Genomic DNA, 15,788 nt, shown 5'->3' with positions numbered 1-15,788 from the left:
TAAAATTATTATTATGGCGGTAGTACACTCTACACGAGTGCTCTCGCCATGTTTCGCCGAGACCACTCGCGCAAGAAGTCGAATGTCGAGTGCGACCCTGTACACTCTTGTTAATTTCAGTACGGATGCGAACAGTGATCAGAATGGACGCGTTACAAGTTACGGCAGCTGTTACCCTATGTGCTATCAGTTACTATCCCGCACCAGATTTCAATTAAGAAGCGTTGATTTCCCATACATGCCCTCTGTATGTTGCCATAAGCGAAATCTTCTTTTTCTTCAATTCATCAATAGAAAAGCCAGTTCGTTCAGAAATTCACGGTTCCTCGACGAGTGTGCTTCCGCCATAACAATAGCTTTTATAATGTCATTAATACTTTAATGAATTAATCGATGTTTTTATTTATTTTACTATCACTACAAGTTAATACCTGCGACATGGTCAATGTGGAGGCAAAAAAAACCTCCTCACTATCCTTACTCCGTTCTAAGCGATGGTATAAGCTTATTTAAACTTGATAATAAATAAATAGTAATAATAGTAATTATTATTGTTTTAATACAGCCAAATATTATAAAAATAAATATAACATATTATATAAATAAATAAAACATATTGCAAAATAGGATTATGTTTATTTTATACAGTCTTTGTTTCTAATACACTTTCAATAAATTTATTTTATTACTATTCTTGTTGCAACAATGCATTGAAGCCAATAGTGAGCGAGCGTTAACCAATCAGAGGTGATTGCGATCGTGACATTGTAGCTATCATTCTATCGCAATCGAGTTTCTTGTCTGACTATCTAGGGCAAATTTGTATCCGAATAAAAAAAACCGGCCAAGTGCGAGTCACACTCGCGTACCTAAGGTTCCGTGCTCGGGTAATTTTTCCGGCATTTTGCACGATAAATCAAAAACTATTGTGCCCAAAAATAAATAGAAATCTGTTTTAGAATAGACAGGTAAAACCCTTTCACATGATACCCCACTTGGTATAGTTATCTTACTTTGAAAATTGAAACAAATTTAAATTTTTTTTTAATGATGTAACCACAAATTCACTGTTTTCGGATTTATTCCTTTACTTGTGCTATAAGACCTACCTAGATAGACAGACAGACAACAAAGTGATCCTATAAGGGTTCCGTTTTTCCTACTTAAAACCGCTCGTGCGGAGTCCAGTCGAGTTGGCTAGTCATATTATGTACTAGCTGATGCCCGCAGCTTCGCCCGCGTGGATTGGTCAGATCCCCTGCAGCATCAGGATTGAGGAGTTGGACCCCAAATTTTTTATGAAACAATGTCGCAAAGTTCCTCTATCGATTAAAAAAGAAATGACACAAATCGGTTCAGAAATCTCGGAGATTTCGGTGTACATAGGTAGAAAAACGCAACTCCCTTTTTGAAAGTCGGTTAAAAAAGTAGCCTATGTTACTCCCTGGTCAATTCTCTACTTGTCTGTGAAAATCCCGTCAAAATCGGTTCAGCCGTTCCCAAGATTAGCCTTTTCAAACAGACAGACAGACAGAAAGACAGACAGACAGACAGACAAACAGACAAAAATTTTAAAAACGTGTGATTCAGTGTTGGTATCGTTCAAATAACCATATGACCTTAATATGCGGTAGTTATTTCGAAATTACAGACAGACACTCCAATTTTATTTATTAGTATAGATAAATAGAAAAGGTTCCACGGTCAGACCTCCACTCAGGCCACGAAATGTAACGAAATGCAGTTAAAGGCTAAATGCGCGTAAAGGCCATTCGTGCCGCCTGCATGCGACGCATCGCTGCGCATTTACTTGCACTGTTTGACATGTTACATGTGCATCGCTTCATACCGTCGTGCATAGGTGGAAGGTTGGCGTGCATAGGGTTGCCAGAAAAATAGAAAACAGGAACAGACTAATGCGTGCGACTTCACAAAAATGAGGATTTCTAAGAAAAAGTAGGACATACTTAATTAATTTATATGACATATTATACTTTTTAGAACTAAGTATTTTTTTACATCACAAATCGTAATTTTACTAAGACAGTGTGATAAAAATACTGCCGTGTGGAAACCAAAGGGGTACGGGTTTAATAAAAACTGCCATACCCCTTCCAGGCCGCTTCCATCTAAGACTGCATCATCACTTACCACCAGGTGAGATTACAGGCAAGGGCTAACTTGTATCTGAAAAAAAAACAACAAAACCAAGCTTAGCGGAGTGCATGCGTGCTGTACTAGTTCAAAGATCTAAAAGCCCTAACTCACGGGTGGTAGAGTGACGTTATTACAAGCAGCATTAATGTCACAACTCTGAACAAGATTAGCGGCTCGTCTGACGCCGGTTCGCAGACAATTGCGAGGAAAATGTTCCGCTTTGCCTCATCAAAGATCCCGAAGAAAGTTTCAAATCGAATTTCCGGCGCGCCGCGAGAAATAGGGCAAAAGGAAGTCATTATGTAAAATTCTTGTATTCGAAAGAATACAAAAGTATCGCGAATTGCAAATTTGTTGGTGCTTCGCAATTGTTTCGCTGCTTGCTTATTCTAAAACATTTTGTTCGCGTTATGCTGTACGAACAACTACCACATGATACACAGACGAATAAGAGACCGTATCTTTTAGCTATGATCTTTGAAAATAGAATATTAATAGAATATTCGCCATATTATGCTAAAGACGAGTACTGACTAGGGGCATATTTTATTACACTAATCACACTAATATTATAAAGGCGAAAGTTTGTGTGTATGTGTGTGTGTGTATGTTTGTTACTCCTTCACGTAAAAACCACTGGACGGATTTGGCTGAAATTCGGAATGGAGATAGATAATATCCTGGATTAGCACATAGGTTACTCTTTATCCCGGAGCATTGGAAAAGTTATAATAATATTACTTCAAGCTAGCAACTTTTAAACGGAAGAACTTCAAGTGCATGAGATTAGTTTCTTTTCTAACGCTTTGAAAAAGATTGCAAGAAAAATAGCCTGCCTTACTTCATGAAAGACCTTGAAGTGAATTTTAAATTGAATTTGCCTTGCTCCGCGAAAAATAGGTCATTATGCAAAATCTTTGTATTCGAAGGAGTTTAAAAATAACGCGAATTGCAAATTTGTTACTACTGGACTATTTCTTTGCAGTTGGAACATTTTTCTTAAATTGATCGCATACCAAGACACCCACAAATCGAACAGGAGGCGCAAGAGCCGCTACATCTGAAAAACCAAAAGAGCATTAAATAATAAAGTTGCATTTTAACCAACTTCCAAAAAAGGAGGAGGTTCTGAATTCGTCGGAATCTTTTGTTTTTAGTATTAGAAATACAAGTAAGGCTATATCGATCGTATAGAAAAATGCTTGTGTCTCTGCAAGTTGCTTAGTTTTAGATTTCACATCTCACCAACGTTTGTTAGAATTTGGGCGTTGAACCACAACATCATCATAGTAAAATGAACTTAAGGTTTCTTCATTTAAAGTCAAAAATTTCGTACCACCAATTTTCATTTTGCAAGGTTTCCGCATGAAACGCTAGTTTAAGACATTATACAATATGAATATTATTATTATATAATATGAATTGAACAAATTTGAGCTTTAAACTTAAATTTGTTTTACTTTACGACTGAAATTTTTCAACGCTCGAGTTGTATCAACGTCGCGTTGGTGAGATATTACAACTTTACACTAAACTGAAGAATGACATATCATTGCCAAACTCTGCAGTTCTTGCGACTTTTGGAATCTTGCAGTAAATCCCGTAGTATGCGATCACTTTTATGGTGCACGTATGCATATTATTCTAATTTATTACCCTGAGCCCTTTTTACATTACACATTTTGTTTTACACTATTTGAATTTGCTAATTTTTATGTAACACTCTCTATATTTGCATTTTTACACAGCGATCCTACTGAGGACTTTGAATTATTTTATATTTTCCAGTTTACCTTATTCCAGTAGCATTCCAGTTCAACAACCTTTACCACTAAAAAAGTATGGAGAACATCAAAAGTTTATGAACATCAATATTCCTGAGTCTTTTTTTACAAAATAAACTTTTATTATAAATATAATGCAACAAAGTTTTTATTTATCTGTCTTTCTACGTAAATTAAAACAAAAAAGAATGGATTCTGAAAAACGGATGAAAGAAAAATCCAGCCAGTCTGAGATCAAGCCTATTTAAGTGTCATACCATACCCAATCCCAACCCAACTTACAAAACCCAATTTACAAAATTTTGCATGTAGAAAATATAGATACCGCAATCCATTTCAGTCTAGCACTGGAATTAATTAATTCGTTATTGTGAATAATCGTGAAAAGGCCATCAAAAAGTATAAAGTTTCAAAATGCATGACAGATTCCTTTATGATAATCTTGGAAAGAGCAACTGCCGAGTTTCTTCTGGTTCTTCTCAGTAGATGATGGTAATGGTGATGACTCAGATCCATAATCCTTTCCGTAATAACTTCAAAAAGCAATAGAATCAAATACGACAGTATTTTGTCACACTATTGGCCGTAACAAGACAGTTGCGAAAGTTTATGTCGCCGATATTTCTCCAAGTTAAGGAAAAGTTGAGAGCAGCGGAAATATATTTAGAGCTTTCGCGATTCTCGGTTTTATTACATGTTAGGTATATTTAATACTAGCCGATGCCCGCGATTTAGGTTTTTCGAAATCCCGTGGGAACTCTTTGATTTTCCAGGATAAAAAGTAGCTTATGTGCTAATCCAGAATATTATCTAACTCCATTCCAAAGTCCAGTGGTTTTTGCGTGAAAGAGTAAAAAACATACACACACACACACACTTTATCAATTGTCAAGTGCGTTCTCTAGAAAGAAAGCTATACGCGGAGGGTCTTTAATATTAACCCGCAACAATATCAATTATAAAGAACGGAAAGACATTGTTAATCTTTCATTGGAACGCACTATTGAGCTGTCCTGTGTTGAGCTGGAGCGCTATATTGTCGTCTGCGTGTACCGACCCCCCTCAGGTGACTTTGTTCTGTTTGAGGACGTTATGGAAGAGGCCTTGAGGCGGATATGTAGGTCATCAAAAAAGATATTAGTTTGTGGAGACTTCAATATTGATATTTTGATTCACACTTCTTTTACTGACAGATTACTCAATTTATTTAAAAGCTTTAATTTACAGAAAATTTTCAATGAACCAACACGGATAACTGCAAATTCAGCCACTTGTATAGATAACATTTTCTGTGACTGTAAGATTGTCGCAAAATTGATCATGACGAATCTAAGATCCGATCACTGTGGACAAATGATATCTGTTCCCAGTGATAATCAAGACATAACAAAGTTAATAAAGTATAGGCCAGTAACCACTAAAAAGGTAAAGCAGTTCAAACTAAAGGTTTTAACTGCTTTACCTAAACTTGACTTTACTCAGGGTGGTCCGGATGAACACTATAATGCTTTTTTTGATCTCATAAACTCTCAATTTAATTCTACCTTTAAAATTGTAGAAAAAAAACTGTTTAAAAATCTTAAATTTAGTGACTGGGCTACTGTTGGCATCTATAAAAGTAGAAATAAGTTGTTCGACTTGTATGCAGAAAAACAATATAACTATACTCCCACATTTGTTGAATATGTAAAAAATTATTCAAAATTATTCAAAAAGGTTTGCATACAAGCAAAGTCACTCTGCATAAAGCAAAAAATTATTAATTCTGATAATAAAATTAAAGCAGCTTGGGATATCATCACGGATGAAACTGGGAAACAAAAAGTGCATAACAATAAATTGGAGCTAAAAATTAATAACCGTATTATTGACTCCAATATTGAAATTGCAAATACATTTGAGAATTTTTTCCAGAACATTCCAGTCATCACTACTAGTTCCCTTAGCTCTTCACCAACAGAAGCCTATGATCTTCTCAGGGCCAATGTCACTGAATGCGGTGTGTTGTTTAGGTTTGAATACGTTACTCCATATGACATTGTTAAAGTGTTCAAATCTTTACAAAGCAAAAAAACCGGAGATCTGTGGGGAATATCAGTAAAAATAATTAACAATATTATTGATATTATTGCGCCATATCTAGCCTTAATTTTTAATGAGTCTGTGGATACAGGCGCTTTTCCAGATCTCATGAAATGTAGTAAATTGATACCTCTTTTTAAATCGGGTAGCAAAAGTGACCCAAACAATTACAGGCCAATTTCAATTTTGCCAACACTGAGCAAGATATTTGAGAAAATCATGCTCAACCAACTGCTTCAGCATTTCAATTTAAATAAGCTACTCCATTCTGAACAGTATGGCTTCACTAAAGGTCGATCAACAACCGACGCGGCCGCAATGCTGTTAAAGCATATATTCAATGCGTGGGAGGGGTCACAGAATGCCATTGGTATTTTCTGTGATTTATCCAAGGCATTTGATTGCGTTGAGCACGAGACTCTTTTAGTTAAATTGAGCCACTATGGAATCAAAGACACTGCGCTTGGTCTCATTGCGTCCTATCTTAGTGATCGTATTCAAACAGTATGTGTGAATGATGTGAAGTCATCCGGATCAGCCTCACTAATGGGTGTTCCTCAAGGCTCTATTCTAGGTCCTTTCATGTTCTTAGTATACATAAACGATTTACCATATGTAGTCCAAAATATTTGCGATATCGTACTATTTGCTGACGATACGTCTTTGATTTTTAAAGTCGATAGAAATAAGGACAATTTTGACGATATAAATGGTGCCATATCTCAGGTAACTCACTGGTTTACTGTAAATAATCTACTTTTAAATGCAAAAAAAACTAAGTGTATTGAATTCGCACTGCCCAATACCAAGAACACAAGTAACATTAATTTAATGATAAATAATGATATTTTGAAAATAGAAGAGACTACTACATTTTTGGGGATAACCTTAGATGCGAAGCTGCAATGGGGCACCCATATATCAACTCTTGCTGGCCAACTAAGCTCTGCTGCTTACGCGGTTAGAAAGATTCGACAATTAACTGACGTGGAGACCGCAAAGATAGTATATTTTGCTTATTTTCATAGTATTATGTCTTATGGAATCTTAATATGGGGTAGAGCGGCAGATATTGGGAGAATTTTTGTATTACAAAAAAGGGCAATACGAGCAATTTATAACTTAAAACCACGCGATTCACTTCGAGAAAAATTTAAGGAAATAGGTATCCTTACCGTAGCCTCTCAATATATTTACAACAACATAATTTTTGTAAGACAAAATATTCTTAGTTACAAGAAGGTTGGCGATCTACACAACAGGCTGACTAGACACCGTAACAGGCTTGCGACTCCTACGCTCCGTCTCAGGAAGGTCCAAAAGTCATTTGTGGGAATGGGTATAATCTTCTATAACAAAATTCCTCAGTCAATTTTGGACTTGCCTTTACACAGGTTCAAAAAATCTATTAAAAATATGCTCTTGAGAAAAGCATATTATACTATCGAAGATTATGTAAATGATAAAAAAGCGTGGATTTGAACTTCGATTCGCTCCAGCAATGCGCAGGACTTCAATTGCTTTTATACATGGCATAATATTGTATATCAAATCTTTGAAAAGAGCAACCGCCGAGTTTCTTGCTGGTTCTTCTCGGTAGGAAAGGCATTCCGAACCAGTGGCAGATGCTTTTGACGATTCGAAAGAACTTGTAAAAGTCTAATTGAATAAAAACATTTTGAATTTGAATTTGAATTTGAATTTATAATATTAGTGTGAAGTGTGATTAGTGTGACAAACGAAAATCAAGAAAGGGGTGAAATGAGAAGGGATGAGGGAGAATTTGGATGAAATTAAAAATACGAAAAACAGTAATATTTAATAAAAATAAATATATCCAAAATGGTATCCGGCTAACCTATACTCTATCCATGGAGAGAAGTTAGTATAGGGCTTTCTCAGTTACATAATCCCATGATGACAAAGACAAAAAAAAACTCAGTGGGCGTAAACCATTTTGAGTCACCAACAAACGAAACTTACGCTATTTTTAACCCCCGACCCAAAAAGAGGGGTGTTATAAGTTTGACGTGTGTATCTGTGTATCTGTGTATCTGTGTATCTGTGTATCTGTCTGTGGCATCGTAGCGCCTAAACGAATGAACCGATTTTAATTTAGTTTTTTTTGTTTGAAAAGTGGCTTGATCGAGAGTGTTCTTAGCTATAATCTAAAAAAATTGGTTCAGCCGTTTAAGAGTTATCAGCTCTTTTCTAGTTTTCTTGTAGAAAAGAAGGTTAGATAACCGTTAGGTTCATAATATTATGTCAATAGACAAATGTCAAGCTCTCGAGATGGACGTTGCCTAAATACATAATTATTTATTATTTGAAAATGATGTTTTGGAAAACTCAGATACTTTGGATCGTCGGGGGTGTTATAAATTTTTAATTTACACTTGTGTATCTCAGAAAAATCAAAGAGTTCCCCCGAGATTTTAAGAAACCTACATCCATTCGGATGAAGATAAAACCGAGGGCATCATTTAGTATTATTAAATCTTTCTTAAATATGAACAGAATGATAAATTTTTGGACGGTGAAACTTTAATCAATTTAGCTGGTTAATTAATATTCCAAATTAATGGTTATTGAGTTAATAAAGCATTTCATGCAAATAAACTGTTTATATTTGCCGCAAAAATGAACCGAAAATGACTGATGACGAAACGAAATAAAGGTAACATTTAAATACAAACAACATTGTTTGCTTGTATTAATTACATTCGCGCGAAATTCAATACGAATATTTGAATATTTAATCATATGAAAAGAACCTAACTATAAAAACTAAATGCAAATCAGAACATTTAGGTTTATGTAGAGTTTCTTTACGTGATCAAATCAGAAAGGAGGAGTTCCGTAGGAGAACCAGAGTAACCGACATTTCTCAACGGGTTACGAAGCTGAAGGTGATGATGATGTATCTGCCTGTGGCATCGTAGCTCCTAAACTAATGAACCGATTTTAGTTTAGTTTTTTTGTTTGAAAGGTGGCTTGATCGAGAGTGTTCTTAGCTATAATCCAAGAAAATCGGTTCAGCTGTTTGAAAGTTATCAGCTCTTTTCTAGTTACTGTAACCTTCACTTGTCGGGGGTGTTATAAATTTTTAATTTACACTTGTTTGGACGTTTAATTTGACACTTTATTTTAACGAACTGTCAAGGTTATGCCATAAATTGCATTAATTATCATCGTCATCATCATTGACCTAACAGCGACTCACTACTAAGTACGTCTCCTCTCATAGTGAAAAGGGCTTTGGGGCCTCCATACTGGGCAAGTGCTGATTGACAGACTTCACATGTCTTTGAGAACATTATATTTTAACGATACCTCTATAATCACTTTGGGTCTACATAAAAGACCACACAGTTATTGTACTTGATAGTAAATAATGTAGTAATCAAAACAAATGCAGGAGAGGCGGATGGAGGAGGATATAAGGAAATGGAGGAGTTATAGTGTGAAAAGATAGCCTAGATTTGATTTTATAATTATTGTTTATTGAAACATAAAACTAAATCAAAACTACAAAAAGATGTATTAAAATAAAATTAAAATGAATTAAGTTAGTTTATATTAAAGCAGTGAGATGTTTAGGGTATAAGTATATCCCAGATAGATAGATAAATAGAATATTCACAACAAGGTCACCGTAAGTTTTGATCGAGTAGTTTGGAATCTCTGTAAGGGAAACCGTATCTTGATCTCGACGTGATTCTATTTACATAATGGGGGTCGAAACGCCTTATTCTACGTAAATATTGAGTTTTCGTACCATACCGCCCTACATCAAATGTTAAGGCTGTTTTACGCCTAGCAATAACATGCGACAATGCAGCATGCTACAAATGAAAACATAAATTTTGCATAATATAGCATGCAGCGGTCTATTTTATGCTGAGACTAGCACGATATATCGTGCTTTAATATTAGAATATTACTTCATCACAGTTTGCCATCAGTCTGCCGATGGTTCTTGTTATAAGTTTAAATTATTGTATTGTGGCATGCCTCAATGGTGCACTATGTTTCTGTGGCGTAAAACGGCCTTAAACGGGTAGGTATTATGTACGAGATTGATAGTTTAAGTGGATAAAGCTTTTGATTCGTGACAGTTCCACTTAATAACGAGAAACTACCTCATTATTAGATGTCTGATTAATCATGAGCCTCAATAGCTCAACCGGTAAAGGAGTGGACTGAAAACCGAAAGGTCGACGGTTCAAACCCCGCCCGTTGCACTATTGTCGTACCTACTCCTAGCACAAGGCTGACGCTTAGTTGGAGAGGAAAGGGGAGTATTAGTCATTTAACATGGCTAATATTCTTTAAAAAAAAAAAAAAAATTACTCTACACAAACCATTAAAAAATTAGTATTTACAATGGAACATAAAACATGGAACAATTAATAAAATGGCTGTACCTATAAAGTGTTTTTGGATAACGTTGTGGTTTCAATAACAATTTCTATTTTTAGGATGAATCAGCTATATTCAGCCAGGTTTTGCAACACAATTTATGCTACGTCACATTACTAGTTGAATATTCATAACTCTATATGGCTAGGTACTCTATTTACCCCGGCGGCGTTATATTTGACGTGACAAGATGATATGGGAACTTGTTAGCCGTAATGTGTCTATCGTACTGGAGGCCTGGCTCACTTTTCCACGATGTAACTCAATTTTTTATTCAGATACAAGCAAGCCCATGACTGCAATCTTACCTGGTGGTAAGTGATGGTGCATTCTAAGATGGAAGCGGGCTAACCTGGAAGGGGTATGACAATTTTTAATAAACCCTTTGGTTTCTACACGGCATCGTACCGGAACGCTTAAACGCTTGGCGGTACGGCTGTGCTGGTAGGGTGGTAACGAGCCACGGCCGAAGCCACCCACCAGACATTATACTATATATACATTATATCTTGGAGAAACGCGTAAGCAGCGCGATTTGCGGTGCTTTTAACCTTCTGGAGTAAATTTTTTGATCAATAAGATAGATCAAACGTAGGTATATAATGCATACATTAAAAACACGCGAATTAATTTTTAATGTTAAACTTTATTTTATCTCTGCATTTTCAAACCCTCTAAAAATGAAGTTAGTAAGTATAAGACTATGTTAATGTTAAGTTACAGTTTTACTAAGAAACACCAAGGTATTCACAGCTCAGCATAAAATTAATCCAGTTATTTAAAGACAAAACAGTAGCTACATTAGGATAGACTAGGTTACCCGGCTAGGTTTTGCAGCGGGAATTATGCCACGTCACAACATTACCGCTTGAATATTCATTATACTCTGCAGTAATCTTTAGAAAGGCGGCGTACAATATTCTAAATACGAGTTGTTGTGTTGCTTACTAATCGCAATGCGGGAAGTGAAATTCTAACATTTCACAAAAGAGACGACTGATCTGACATCTGCTATAAAACAGTGACAGTCTTGTGGTTAAGTTTTGCATCCTATGTGGAGACGCTGTACATCACGTGTAGTACAAGTGTAAATTAAAAATTTATAACACCCCCCACAAGTGAAGGTTACAGTAACTAGAAAAGAGCTGATAACTTTCAAACGGCTGAACCGATTTTCTTGGATGATAGCTAACACTTTCGATCAAGCCACCTTTCAAACAAAAAAAAACTAAATTAAAATTTGTTAATTAGTTCAGGAGCTACGATGCCACAGACAGATACACAGACACACGTCAAACTTATAACACCCCTCTTTTTGGGTCGGGGGTTAAAAATAGTAGGTACATGTCAAACTTCTTTAATACCCCTAGATTATGCGTTAGATCATTTAAAAGCTTCTTTGTTGACATCGCAGAATGATGCGATGACGTGTTTCTTTATCAGTGCTAGTAAATATCACCATGTATATACAATAACTTTTAACAACATTAAACGTTTCTAAATAATTGAAAACCTTTATTTCATTGAGACAAAGGAAGTGCTAAAACAAAAGGTAAAAAATCAGACAAGAAAACTAAATACGTATTATCAATAGGTATCCCGGTAAAGCTTTGGATGTCGAACAAGCCAAAGGGAATGGGGCGCCGAAGAGTTTTAATTAAAACTCAAACAATGCACAAATACCCCCATTTCGACTTATTTTCGAATTGGTTGTTATTTCACACTTCCTGATAATGGAAGTGGAATATAAAGCTAAATGTCGCTGCTCATTAAGAGGGGTCTCTACGTCACTCGCTCCATACAAATGTAGTTCCAATTTCATTTGAATATAAAGCTACCATGAAATTTTGCAGACATATTCTAGAAACTAATATTTTATGCCTGTGGTTTTCCAGATTTCTGTTAAAATATTCGGTTTCAAAGTTACGCGGTCTTAAAAATTCACATAAAAATCTTTGAGCTCCTGTAATTTTGAAACTACTTATTTTTAGAAAAATCTGAAACACCACAGGCACAGGTATTAGTTTTTAGAATATGTCTGCAAAATTTCATGGACTTTGGTTGCTTAATATTCAAATGAAATTGGAACTACGATTGTATGGAGTAAGTGACGGAGAGAGCCCTGTTAATGTATTTTAGCTTGGCAAAGCTAATTCATCATCATTATCATCCGGTATGCGTTTAATAAAACCTGTAGACACTTAGTGTCGTGGCAACCCCCTGCTAGACGCCCTTAAAGTTTAATAAAATGTTAAAATTTAAGGGTATTTGGCGGGGGGTTGCCACGATACAATTGTCTGGCAATACATGACGTGATTTTTAAAACTATTCCGAAGAAAATATAAAAAAATTAGAATTTTGTCACCTTTATTACTATTACCTGTTATCTCCCAAAGCAACCATGATCCAAACTTCATAGTCGCTGATCACTCCTCCCTGTGTTGGGGACAATGTGCAAATAAACTTTAACCTTTTATAAAATAACGAACGTCTTACACACGCTGGCTCTTAATCCAATAAATCATATAATGTAACGCATTTCGACATCTGGCACAACCGATGTTTCCTCATAGGAAACTATGGGAGAAGTTTTCCTTTTCAATAAACGGTCTGAAGTAAATATAGCGAGACCCATTTGTAGTCTAAGAACTGTTGACGTATTTATCTAAAGTAATTTATATTTGTAGGCATGAATGTAAATATGTATGTTACAAAATTTTGTAATGGTTGTTTAAAACGTTTTGTACAAGTTTCTATTATTACAGTTTATAAAAGAGAATAGCGACTATACGATGAAAGCAAAGAGCAAAATTAGACGAACATTATTGATATGTTTATTGTTTGTGATATTATTGCATTCTTAAAAATAATAATAACAATTTTTTTTAATATTTTTTATCGTCAAAGCCAGTTTAGCAAAAGTTTTCACCAGCTAGTAGTAGCTAGGAAAAACCTTCATTCAGAAATCCTTGAATGTAGTTTTTAATTTGAAAAACCTGAAGGCATTGGCGTTATCGAAGAAACTAATGAATATAAAAATGTACTAGATATTTTGAGCCGTACAAATACGACGGTCAAATCAGTACCTATCTCTCAGCCTAGTATATAATATTATTAGAGGACAAAACATCGGTCCACTCGTTTTCATAACTGTTGGTTTTGTAATCAAAACTTTTCGTATAAACATCTGTTTCACGCTGACAAGTTATTTGGTTTGTTCAATATCTCGACCCAAGATGATGAGAATGTAAATCTTTGATTAAATTTTAAAATAAAAAGACTACCGTTTAATATTATAATATAGCCTGGTAGAAGATTATTATAGTGATAAGGTCGCTCTTTGTTTGCGAATATTTCCTGTACTTGTGTGTGATAGTTTTTAAGCAATAAAGTATTTAAATAAATAAATAAATAAAATTTACGTATTTATATTCTTTGTCAATATTTATACAATCCATACTTAATATTATAAATGCGAAAGTGTGTCTGTCTGTCTGTCTGCTACCTTTTCACGGCCCAACAGTGTAACCGAGTCTGACGAAATTTGGTACAGGGTTAGCTTATATCCCGGGGACGGATATAGGCTACTTTTATCCCGGAAAATCAAAGAGTTCCTGCGGGATTCCTAAAGACCCATCCACTTAACCGATTTGTATGTTTGGTAACGAAGTAGCTTGCGTCCTTGTAATCGAAATAGGCAACTTTTTATCCCGGAAAATCAAACAGTTCCCACGGGATCCTCTAGTCACACTAATATTATAAAGGCGAAAGTTTGTGTGTGTGTGTGTGTGTGTGTGTGTGTATGTTTGTTCCCACGGGCTTTTGAAAAACCTAAATCCACGCGGGCGAAGTCGCGGGCATCGGCTAGTATTAAATATAAATCGTAATGCACTACACACCTTTGGAAACATTATCGAAAACTTTCAGGCATGCAGTTTTCCTTTAAGTTTTTAAGCAAATGATATTTAATTGCTTGAAACTTTCAAATAACTACGAAAAGCACCGACCAAAAACATAAATCACCTATAATATACATTGCTAATCTATTTAACGTGCGCCTACAACAATAAAATAAAAATAAATCCAATGTAGCCACTTTTTGTATGTATGTTAAATTGATTAGAATGGTGGGAATGGCAGTCGTAACTTTGGGATGCGCTTGTGATTGTAAAACAATATTTATGGACCTGTTGGATTATGGCTTATGGTTTTATAGAAACATTATTCTGTATGTAGTACTTTTGTTTTCCAGGACTGTTCAAGCTTATTTTCAATCAATGAGCCTGTTTGCATCCACTGGTAAACTACTGCCTTCCCAAAATCATAGGGTTGCACGTTCCCCTTCCTCAACATCTGCCTCGCCCGTCACCAAACTGGACAAGCGGGAGACCGGTGGGGCAGCCTGTGACTGGATGGGTGATGAAACCTCATCACCAACCACCCAACACAGCCACTCCCTCTGCTCCTGGGGCTATGCCCCATGGGTGCGTCTACTGCGCCCTCTACTCGGGACATTATAAAGACGCGCGAACAACACCCCCTCCCTGCTAGGTCAATTAGCCATGGCTAACAATATCCCATGCAACCTAACCTACTCTAAACACTTCTCATTTTGAGAGGAGTTTCATACCCAATGAGAGAGAGAGAGATGATGAGGTTAAGAACTCCTATAGTAAAATTCACTTAAATCGAAAACTAATTCAGACTTTTTGATACACTTTGAATTCCAATTATCCTGAAATGTACGTCTTGTGAATATCGTTCAAAGTTAACTAATGTTACTCAATAGAGTTTCTTTCTCGAACATTTTTTTCTAGCTCCGTCGAAGTAAAATTAAATTCTTGTCGTTGCTAGTGCTTGGCTTATTGCGCTTTAATTTTATGCCTTCTTTATCTGTTTTATTGTGATTTAAAGTTTTGTTTTAGTATGGGAACTTCTTTTTTTCTTTCTTCTTCTATTTCTTCTTACTCTCTCGACAGAGGCGGTCTTGGTCGTCATGCAGTGCTGTGGTACGCTTGAATGCCAATGCTCTCTGATAGCTGCTTGCACTCAAGTAAGGGGACGTCTTATTATAGACGACCGAACATAAACTACTTATCCCTTTGACCCTTGAAGTCCATACATATTATAAATGCGAAAATGTGTCTGTCTGTTTGCTAGTTTTCACTGCCCAGCAGTTTAACCGATTTTGATAAAATTTGGTACAGACTTAGCTTATACTTCCCGGGGAAGATATAGGTTACTTTTTATCCGAAAAATCAAAGAGTAACCACGGAATTCTCAAAGACCCATCCGTTTAATCGATTTATATGAAAGGTACAGAGATTGCATCCCGTAAACTGA

General features: G+C 35.7%; 1 long non-coding RNA gene across 1 annotated transcript; it reads left to right on the top strand.

Annotated features, from left to right (window-relative positions):
• Positions 1-723: 723 nt before the first annotated feature.
• Positions 724-14,693, top strand: LOC123866124. The gene is made up of 3 exons (XR_006796136.1): positions 724-792; positions 10,240-10,246; positions 14,682-14,693. It is a non-coding gene; the product is annotated as an uncharacterized LOC123866124 (long non-coding RNA).
• The last annotated feature ends 1,095 nt before the right edge of the window (positions 14,694-15,788 follow it).

The sequence above is a fragment of the Maniola jurtina genome, chromosome 6 (assembly GCF_905333055.1).
Source record: "Maniola jurtina chromosome 6, ilManJurt1.1, whole genome shotgun sequence".
Classification (NCBI taxonomy): Eukaryota; Metazoa; Arthropoda; class Insecta; order Lepidoptera; family Nymphalidae; genus Maniola; species Maniola jurtina.
This window is presented reverse-complemented; position numbering and strand designations above follow the sequence as displayed.